This window comes from Coregonus clupeaformis, unplaced genomic scaffold, assembly GCF_020615455.1.
Source record: "Coregonus clupeaformis isolate EN_2021a unplaced genomic scaffold, ASM2061545v1 scaf6411, whole genome shotgun sequence".
Lineage (NCBI taxonomy): Eukaryota > Metazoa > Chordata > Actinopteri > Salmoniformes > Salmonidae > Coregonus > Coregonus clupeaformis.
Window position 1 is genome coordinate 1 of NW_025539865.1, and position 11,053 is coordinate 11,053.

General features: G+C 43.0%; 4 non-coding genes and 1 pseudogene across 4 annotated transcripts; all 5 read right to left on the reverse strand.

The window, feature by feature from the left end:
- Positions 1 to 4,677: 4,677 nt before the first annotated feature.
- On the reverse strand, positions 4,678 to 10,474 carry LOC123491005 (annotated as a pseudogene).
- Positions 7,796 to 7,930, reverse strand: LOC121577487. Its single transcript, XR_006002638.2, has one exon. It is a non-coding gene; the product is annotated as a small nucleolar RNA SNORA57 (small nucleolar RNA).
- LOC121577485 lies at positions 8,280 to 8,352 on the reverse strand. The gene has a single exon (XR_006002636.1). It is a non-coding gene; the product is annotated as a small nucleolar RNA SNORD82 (small nucleolar RNA).
- On the reverse strand, positions 9,176 to 9,248 carry LOC121577484. Its single transcript, XR_006002635.1, has one exon. It is a non-coding gene; the product is annotated as a small nucleolar RNA SNORD82 (small nucleolar RNA).
- On the reverse strand, positions 9,621 to 9,755 carry LOC121577488. Its single transcript, XR_006002639.2, has one exon. It is a non-coding gene; the product is annotated as a small nucleolar RNA SNORA57 (small nucleolar RNA).
- Positions 10,475 to 11,053: the final 579 nt, after the last annotated feature.

Sequence of the window (11,053 nt, forward strand, 5' to 3'; positions counted from 1 at the left end):
TACTCCATAAAACACACACACTTAATGGGATGCACGTTTCATCACAATGATGCACAACATTGTCGAATGGCGCTGATGAACATCAAAATTGTATTAATGTGGCTTGGAAATACAATGATTTTTCTAAAGGACGCAAATGATTAGTAAGAAAAACCTTTTGTCATCATTTTGTGTCGCCATCCAGATTGACTTTAGATGCAGTATAACGTTAGCTAGCTTAGATTGAGGGGAGAACACCGGACTTTAGCCAGCCAACGATAGCTTTGCTAGCTATTTGCACGGAGGTGCAACCTATAAATACTTTACACTAACGTTAATATTGCTTCCATTCACAACCTGCTTGTGTTGCTTTACACAAGCATTAGTCATATTCCGACTAACTAAAAGGCTTGTTATAACGTCAAAAACTCACCTGAGATGGATTTCACCAAGCCATGTTTTCTACGTTTTCACCTGTCTCCGAGGTGAAACCACTGAGGGTGAAACACATGGCCTGCATGTTCCAGAATGACGACACCTCACCTGATTGGTCAGAAGAAAAAGCTCTGTCCACCAGAGCTCGTGTTATTCTGTGCTGCTTGCTTGCAGATATTTTTTTTACAACTGCTTAACTTTTGGCACAGTTTAGTGCCAAAACTCTGAGCGCACAGATTCGACATCGGCAAATGGAGTTTGATTTACAGAAGAATATTCACCAGTCACATGTTTAGTAAATTAGTTGAATTCATTCTCAAATGTAGTTGCATCCTTGCAAATATTATTGAACGTATTCACATATCAACTTACATGTTTGCAAGTGTTATTGCATTTATTCAGACATCAGGTTATCCGCTTGCAAGTGTTGTTTCATTTATTCGCAAAATAAGTTACATGTTTGCAAAAAAGAAATGCAACTGCAAAACTCATACAGATGCAACTCATATTTTACTGTGCAAATCATACTTTACATGCTTGTATAATTATGTCATTAATTTACCTCCATAGTTACAGACAGAATTTGTAATTGATTACATTTAGATTTTTTGCAAGTGGCCTACACACAATACCCCATAATGTCAAAGTGGAATTGGGTCATTCCACCAAACTGGTACGATTTGGACTTTGAGATTTGTCGATTTTATACAAAACATAAAAAACTATTCTGAACACTCCACGACATTAAGAACATATTTAACCTCCAAGAAAACATATTTTCCCATCTTGGGCATCAAAGCCCTATTATTATAGGCAATTTTCTTCTGATATGGACACCATTTGTCTTCTACCCCGTTATGGAAACTATGGCTGGGTTCCCACTGGGTACACTTCCTATTGGCAGGCTGTGGCTTTGGGGTATGTTCTGTGTGCGTCTGTGTGTGTGCACCATGGAGCAGGTCTCACAGGTAGGTAGATACTTTTGGGGTGTGTGTGTGTGTGCCTCTTGCTTCATGGCGTTCATCCTGAATGTCTGGCCCACGCCTCGTTCAAGATCTTTACGTGGCGGGATGTCACAGGCTGTGGTGGTGGAATCATTTCAAGGACATCATCAAAAAGATACCAGTGGATTGTCATCACGAGCAGGCCAGAATAATCCGGTTTTGATCCTGGACATGCGTTTCATCTGTGTTAAAGATGATGCCTGGATATACACTGCGGGTCTTCATCGTATCTGACACTACACCACTGCCCAAGCAGCCCTGGACTTCCCCACTGTGGGTTTCCTTCACTGACTGGCTGTGGTGCAGCAGTTGGCACCTTCTTGCTGAAACGGAAATGCTGTGTGTTGAAGCACTTGCAATCGAAGTTGCTTCTGTGTTGGCCTCGTGCAGCTGACACCACAATATATCAGTTAAACAGGGAGGTTGGTGGTACCTTAATTGGTGGGAGGACTGGCTCGTGGTAATGGCTGGGGTGGTATCAGTGGGAATGGTATCAAATACATCAAACACATGCTTTGACTCCATTCCATTTGCTCCATTCCAGCCATTATTATAAGCCGTCCTCCCCTCAGCTGCCTTCCCTGATCAAATGGCATATCCACATATATAAAGATTTTCAGGTCAATTTACTTTAGATTTGATGATGTGAAAATCTAAGCAAAAATGTTGATTGACAAGAATAGAATGTTCTCTCCGGTGGCATCACTCTAATGGACTACTGTACGTAATCTTAACATGGACAACATTACAGTCAACATATGCATGTGTCTATGAGAATGAAGATAAACCATAATAATTCATTTGAATAATTGGATAACAAAGTGACATACAACCCTGTTATGATCAAACAAGTAACAGAGTTGAGCGTGACAGGGTTGAGTTTTTTGCCTCAAAATGGCCACTGTTCCTCATCTGGTGAAGAACAAGACCACATAGCATGCATGAAATTAAGAAATTGGATATCTTTTTGGAATAAACAAAATATATATATAGTTTCTATCTTTATTTTATGTAACAGAGTTGAGTTGTTAAGCCCGACGACCCCAATCTAACAATACAAATCTATGAAATTTAGATATAAAAAGGTTGTGATAACTTGCCTGTCTTTTGCACCATGTTGTTCAAAGACTTGTATGAGGTCACTTCCAGCTGATGATGTCACATAAAGGATAAGTTCACTGTTGTTATGGGGGGAGATTGGTTGGCACAACAGGGTCGAGGGTAGACTGAGGTAACGCAACTAATTAGTGTGATGTAAGTCAATAATCATGCATTTATTTGGGAAAAATATATTCTCAGCAAAAGAGCACAAATAGATGCTAACACCAATGACAGAATGAATAGATTATTTGCATATTTTATTAGTCATATCCTAAGTACAAAAGGCCACAGAGGACATGACAAAATGCTTGGTGTCAGTTGAAAACAATATATTTTTTGATATTAAAGAGGAAATTAATGTAACATGTCTTATACTTCATTACAGGGGATATTTCAATTTAGATTTTGGTGACCAGTTATTAAAATATACTTTAAAAAGGTCAGAGGGACCCAATTACGTTATTTGACATTTTTACAAATTAATACAAAATGAAAAGCTGAAATGTCTTGAGTCAATAAGTATTCAACCCCTTTATAGCAAGCCTAAACAAGTTCAGAGCACAAATTGCATGGACTCATTGTTTAATCCATAGTGTTTAAAAATGTTTTATGACTACCTAATCCTCTGTACCCCAAGCACATACAACGAATTATCTATAAGGTCCCTCAATCGAGTAATGAATTTCAAATACAGATTCAATCAAGACCAGGAGGGCACCTATTGAAGTTTGGCAAAAATTAAATACAGACATTGAATATCCCTTTGAGCATGGTGAAATTATTCATTACACTTAGGAAGATACACCAAGGCACTACAAAGACGTCCTTCCTAACTCAGTTGGAGAGGGGAAACCTGAGGATGGATCGACATTGTAGTTACTCCAGAATACCAACCTAATTGACAGAGCGAAAAGGAAGCCTGTTACAGAATATAAATATTCCAAAACATGCATCCTGTGTTGCCTGTTCGCTTAATGAAATCTGCTTGAAAATACATGGCATGACCTGAAAATGGTTGCCTAGCAATGATCAACCCATTTGACAGTTTTGAAAATGAGCAAATATTGTACAACAGGCACACAAAGCTTGCTCACCCAGACTCAAGCTGTAATCACTGCCAACGGGTCCATTGAGTAAGGTGTGTAAATGCGGTACCCATGCAAGCGATTTCTTTATTTCATTTTCAATAAAAGGTGAAAAAAACATGTTTTTACTTTGTCGTTATGGGGGGTGTCTTGTGTGTAGATCGGAGGAAAAGTGTATTTGAATTCCGGCTTTAACGCAACACGAAATCCACCTTTAGTTAACAACTCACGCTGGAGCAATTTTTACATAAAAATTGTATGAGCAGCATTAAGAACTGAGTAGAAGTTGTGTAAATTGAGCCCCCCATTGTTGTTTTACTGTGTTCAGGGCACCATTGAGATCTTGGCCTCAATGGATTTTTCCTAAATATCTAAAATAATTAGCTAGCTTTAGCTAATAGAATGTCATTATTCATTGAGGTCCTAACTTACTGTCACAAGGTCGTTTCTGCCACTTCCAAAAAAAAGTTCCCTTGCAGGAAAAGTAAATATCGAATTATTCTTTGGAAGCTCCAGAGTATTATGAAAGGAAAGGTCGAAAGACTTAAAAAAAAAATCACCACTTCAGTTTCTTCAGTTATCACATTTGTGAAAACCGTACATTTTCAAACAGCAAGATTTAGGGGTCAACGCACTACAAATATATGTTACACTTTTAAATGTTATTTGAAGCCTCTGGTACCTCTAAGACATTGACTGTACCCCCACCCCAAACATGACAAAACACCAATTTACCAGATTCTAAATCGCCCAACAGACATGGGCTGATTTAATCTTTCCTTCCATTACAATACGCCTTGCACATTTTACGGTAAAACAGTCGCACCTAGAGCAAACTATAACAAAAACATAAGGACACAGCACTTTCTTACAAAAGGTAAAAGGAAATACAAATTGTTAAATGTACAATATGTACCTGAACAAACAGGGCTTTTTCCCACTGCAAACAGAGTTGCCAGACATTCCATTTACTCTTTTGGAAAAAAAATAAACTCCATATGGATGATGCAGGATGCAGATGGGCCATTTCAAAACTCACAGGCAGCTCTCAAGCCGAGAGGTGAAGAGGTTTGGTGGTGGTGGGGGGCTAGAGAGCCCTTACAGTTATATATCAATTAAGCTTTCTGGAATGTCCAAAAGGCTCTGCCAGCGTATAGGTACGGTGATGAAACAGAGTCTTTTCAAAACAGTAAAAGACAGGGATTTTAATCGATCAAACTTGATCTTCTTGCCCTGGGGCTTGTCTCCGAATCCACCGCCTCTTCCACCTAGGGGGAAAGAAAAAAACAAGTCATGGTCCGTTCCTTTGAGGCAGCACAGAGTATTACCAACTGCTAGACCAGATCAGTACCTACTATCTAAGAGATTCATCACAGGGTATCAGAGTGAAAAGTATCCATCATATCTGGTCCAAACAGGAGCTAGGCAACACTTTAAACAAGAGCCACAGACCGAATCTTACCTCTGAACCCACCACGTCCACCCCCACGGTCACCTCCTCTACCCCTCTAAAGCCACCCGCGACCTCCCCTGCCCACCGCCGAAACCACACCGACACCACGGCCAAATCCACCACCGCGACCTCCCCTGCCACCGCCGAAGCCTCCCGACCCCACGGAATCCACCGCTGTCGCCCTTGGGCTTGGCGTAGTCCAGGTTCACGCTGCTGCCGTTCTCGCCGCGCTCCATGGCCTCTTTGGCTGCCTTGCAGTCGTTCTCGCTGTCAAAGTCGACAAAGCCAAAGCTGGAGGGGGCAGGAAGTTGAAAGAATTGAAGGGAGGAGGAAATTAATGTCTGCAGAAAGCAAAAATGGCGACACCTCAAAAGCACAATTGATTTGCAATGCAAATGCAGCCCTCCTTCAGTAACAACTACATGCTACCGCTACCATCTATATTGTGTTTCACATCAGACATGGGCAAACTGCCACTGAGGTCAAGGTAGGCGCCTGTTTGACTGCGATTTGGCTCTACTTCTCGTGCGAATCCATTCACCGTCACTGTGTGGACAGGAGGAGCTCGTGAGAAGTTAACGGCTATAACAGTGTGACAATTAACACATTTAAGTCATTTAGCGGACGCTCTCATCCAGAGCGCAATTTACCATTTAGAATTGCCTGTGTCACGGTCTGTGACCACTCACCCGGTGGCACTGTAAAGGCGTCTCTGAGCGACTGGTCTGTGGTGTCTTCAGAAAGCCCTCTGACAAACAGGGTTTTTGTGGGACCTCCTGGCAAAGGAGGGAAAAAATGTTAACAATGGTACGATCATTTACATTTCAGTCATTTTGCAGACGTTCTTATCCAGAGCGACTTCTAAACATTTCTGAAGAAATGGGGGAAGGTTCAGATCTAACCACTATAAAGGGGTGAGTAAAACCTACCGGATCCTCCTCTGCCTCCAGCGTCTCTGCCGCCACTGTTCTGGCTGTACTCCAGGCGGATTTGCCTGCCCTCGATCTCGGTTCCATTAAGGTTCTCCAACGGCTCCTTGGCTGCCTCCGCACTCTCAAACTCCACAAAGGCAAACCTGCACAGGAGACAGAAATAGTTTTCAGGAACTTTACTAAACACTTGGAGGTGGGGGTGGGTGTTAATTGATGAAGCGTTAAATTGTTTCCACAACAGACATGGGCAACACCTGTTGAGATTAAGGGTGCCTGTTCAACTTGTGATTAAGTCTCTACTTCTCGTGGAATCCGTACAACGCCACTGATTGGCAGAGAGGAGCTCTCGGAAGCCCTGATGGTGTGGTCTGACCCATCCAATAGAACACTACGGTTTGCCCCCAAAAACAGGAAATATTGATGCAGCTGTGCAACGGAACCCCCCACTCACCCTTTGGGCCTGCCGTTGTTCTGTGGTACTCTGATGGAAACGGCCCCTTCGAATGCACTCTGGAGTGAGTCTTCTGCAGCACTGTGGGACAGGTTGTTTCACGATGAGGTCTTGCTTTCAGCAGCTGGCTGGGCTGATAGAGAGCGAATAAGGAGCAAGATGGGCTATCCAGGGTGGATGTTGGCGGCACCAGCACTATGAAAGTATATTTGCACAGACCAGTATTTTCAGTACTTGACTATCTTTGAAATCGTCACATAGTTTCAGGAAGGAGTTTGCATCACGACTGGTCCTGATCGAAGAACTAAAACATCCTCTCGGTGGTGCTGCGTACTGCTGGTCTGGCTCCTTTCTGGCTTTTGTTGCCTGTAGTGACCATGATGGAGTTCCCTGGACATCGGCACCCTGGGCCTCCGTTAGCATCTGGTCGCAACGCCTGCGGTCTTGAACTCAATGTAGGCAATGCTGTGGGGGAAAATACAATTTGGTTATGTTTACTAATCCGAGAACAGATACACAATGCAAATACATTAACCAGGGGGAAAAAGGTGGGTCCTCACCCTCTGTTGGAACCATCCTGGCCCGGGGTATTCTGATTTTCAACGGCGTCCGCAAACACTTCCCTCAGGTGCGTCTTGTGTGGCCGAGAAGGGCAGGTTCTTCACAAACAAGGTCCGTGCATCCCTGTCTGTTAGAAGAGAGACGGTGAGCATGTATATTCCCATGGTGATGGTACAGTATAGACCGGTTTGGTTTGAGAACATTGACACAAGAGGGCGATGTGCACAAGTCGGTGGCAGAACACGGGGGGATTTCTTAAGGATCGTATGAAGTCCTGCCTAATATGTTTCTGTCTCATCGTAAATACTTCAGCCAGTAAACAGCTCTTCGCCAACTGCTGCATCCAAAATAGTTATTTTGCAAAGATCACAACCAAATAAATAATATAATATGCCATTTAGACGCTTTTATCCAAAGCGACTTAGTCATAATATAACCCTAGCATCTATTCAAGCAAGAAACAAAAACATCTTGCAAAGTTAACTTTGTTCAGAAGTAATAAAACCGTAAATCTAGACTTGGAATGGACACCGATGGCGATTGCTTTATTACTGCCGCCAAGGGGCAGGGAAAGGCACCCCACCTTTCTTGTCCTCTTGGGAGTCCCCTTTGCTGCGGGCCTTGTCCATCTTCAACTCCTGTCCCATGAACTTCTTGCCGTTCAGCTCCATGGCTGTCTGCATGTCCTCCGCTGAGGCAAACTCCACGTAGCCAAACTTCCTGGTGCGTAAGATAAGTGTGCATTAGAAGACTGCATATAAAACCCATCAGTTAGGGTTCATTGTCTTTTTTTCAAGTGTGCCAGCGATTGAGGATAGGACCAGTAGACAATAACACACTGGTACCGAAGACATAGCACTGGCTTTGTTCTACCTCCGTACAATCACACATGAGTACTGAGCAACTACAGGTGTGCCAAGAAATGGAGGGGATCCTGGTGACTAAAGTCAAATCAACTAGCTTATCCCATCAAGTACTAGTCATTTTTGTCTGGCCAATTGAAAAGTAGGAATTATTATTTTCTAATATTTATCAGAAGTCCTGAGCGGATCATCATAACACAGGAATCCACCATCACTTACTTTGATGCCCAAGTCTGACGTCCTGAACTTCAAGGTTCTTCTTTGAGAAGAAAGCTGCCAAGGCTTCTTTTGATTTCATCAAAGTCCTTGTTTGAGTTCAGGTTGCCGGCAAATAGACAGAACGTTTCTGAGTGGGGAAAACATTTCTCAATGAGGTTATGCTTTAAATTATTATTGTCATCAACGGCAAACCTGTGAACAGTCAGAATAATATGAAGGTGACATCAAATGAATCAGTATTAAGTCCCTTGTTGTTCATCATGTGTACTGTGATTAAATGTTGGAGCTGGTGTTGAAGGGCTGAATGTAAGGCGTTACCGTCGGCTCTCTGACTTGGCCCTTCTTGGCAGGCGGGGTCTCCCTTTTTGTCGTCAGCCTTTCTCTTTGCAGGTGTCGCTGGGGCCTCTAAAACAAAACAACCTGAATATGACTCAAAAACCTTCACCAAATAACAGAGGTAGGAGGGGACCTTTTGTATAGACCAGCTCTGTACTTAAATATCTTTGAAATCGTCAGTGTCAGGAAGAAACGTTTGCGTCATAACTGGCCCTGAAAAGAAAAATCTATGGCCTTGATGCATTTCAGTCCAAGCCCTTTCTCCTTAGATGTGCCAACGCCAAAGGTGTAAGCTGGGGCTAATGCCGCGCTCACCTGCTAGTCAGAACTAGAAACTGAAATGTCGACTTGATAACTGGTTGATAAGTGGCACGTGTTTATCTACGGACATTTCAGAGTTCGACTAACACGTGAACGTGCAATAACCCCAGATTGCGCGACTGCTGGAGTCCAAGCCACCCCTTTCACCAAATGAATGAAAGAGGAGAAAAGGAGGAAGAAAAAAAGACAAGTCACTATTACTTACCATCTTCCTCATCATCATCCTCCTCCTCGTCATCCTCATCATCATCTTCGTCATCATCATCATCATCTTCAGACTCCTCCTTAGCCTTAACCATGCCTGCTTTCTTTGCTGCGGGGGCCGGGGTGGTGTCCATCTCCTCTTCCTCAGAGTCTGAAGGCACAGCAGATGGCTTTAGCCTCTACAAGAGACCCAAATCAACAACCACAGGCAATTTACTAACCAGGGATTGGGCACATCAGATCAAATAAGTAGCGACATCAAATACATTCAGTATTAAGTCCCTTGTTGTTCATCAAGTGTGCTCGCACTCAGATGACCACTATCTGCCAGTGTGGCCTGTACCACATTGAATGTACTACCCCGATTTTGCATGCCGCCCATTCTTGACAAGACTTACGTGCACCGCTCAAGATCGGCAGCGGGCCCCCATCCTTACCATCGTCGTCGTCGTCAGACTCCTCCTTAGCTGCAGTGACCTACTGAGGGCTTGACAGCACCCTTCTTTGGGGGTGGGGGCCTCCTCCTCTGATTCTTCATCTACATATAAAAGAGTACCATTAAAAAACATCAGCTTTTTGCAGTCTGTGGTAGAAACCACTTAAAGCTGAGGCCCCCAGGCCCATTTGAAAAAAAATATTCTATGGGTTTATTGTAAAGGCCCAGTTCATTACTTGTAAGTGTGCCAGCGATTGAGGATAGGACCAGTAGACAATAACACACTGGAGACCGAAGACATAGCACTGGCTTTGTTCTACCTCCGTACAACACACATGTGTACTGAGCAACTACAGGTGTGCCAAGAAATGGAGGGGATCCTGGTTCCTAGTAGTCAAGTAAATGTATACTCTGTCAAACTATAACCCTTGTGTCCCCAACCCAATAAGAATAAATATGGGGGAGAGACTCGTACCATCGTCGTCGTCATCGTCATCATCTGACTCTTCTGCCTTGGCTGGAGCTTTCTTTGCAGTGTGTGGCTTTGGCTGGGGGTCTTCTTGGGTGGGGGGCTTCCTCCTCAGACTCTTCCTCTGGAAATGGCATTAAGTGTCAGGGCAGTGTAATTTCATTCACCAAAACTACAATTGTTGATGGTCCATACAAGTAGCCTTAAATAATATAATTTCAATTGTGTTTAAATAGTTTGTTTAAAAATGAATGCTGCTGAGTGAGAGCTTAATTTAATATCTACCATTAAAATTATCTTTATAGTCAAAGTACATAAAATGACACATTCTTACCGGAGTCATCATCCTCTTCGCTTTCTGCTTTTTTTGCTGCTTTGCCATTTTTAGCCGCTTTGGGTACTGGTTTGGCTGGTGTGACAGCCTTCTTCGCTACTGCTTTCGTGGGCCTGGAATATATTAATATTGTTAACACATTAAAACACATTTTATTTGGGGGGGGGGGTCCACATGGGTGGTCTGTCTTACCTCTTCCTCACTTTCTTCTTCACTGGATTCCTCTTCCACCTCTTTAGGAGGTGGTGGGGCCTTTTTCTTGGGGTTAGCTTGTTTCTTTGCTGCCTGTGAAAGTTAGAAACGCGGGTTCCAGCATTAAAAGTAGGTATGTGTTTAAAATTGTCAGAATGGTTTTGTGAGCTATACAACTGAAAGCAAACGTGACTTGCTGTGAACACCACGTACATTTATAAAACGAAACGTATATTAATGTTAGCCAGTAACCTACCTATTCATTTAATTAGTGGCAATGTCATGCAAATGTGACAAACCGTTCATGCGGGTCATGTTTGTCTGGACTTGGCTTGTAACTTGCCAACTTTGGGGCATGCACCTCGTGTGGCATTTGGGGGCAGGCGCACAACCCACGTGGAGCTCAAAAGTACGGCGCTAGCTAGCTGCTAACGTTAATTAGTTTTGTTGTCGGCTAAATTGGCTTGTCAATGTATTGTCGCCACGTTTTTATCTAGCAATATGCCCGGTTGAAGAGACATTCAGCTCATAAATAAAGAACTAAACAGACCGCAAACATGTTTCTAAGCTAGCTAGTTAGCATTAGCTAGCTAAAACGTGTGGCAGCACATTGCCTTACGGAAGTCCCAACTACAGCTTCTGTTAAATGAAAATTACACTACTAAAATAACTTCTCAT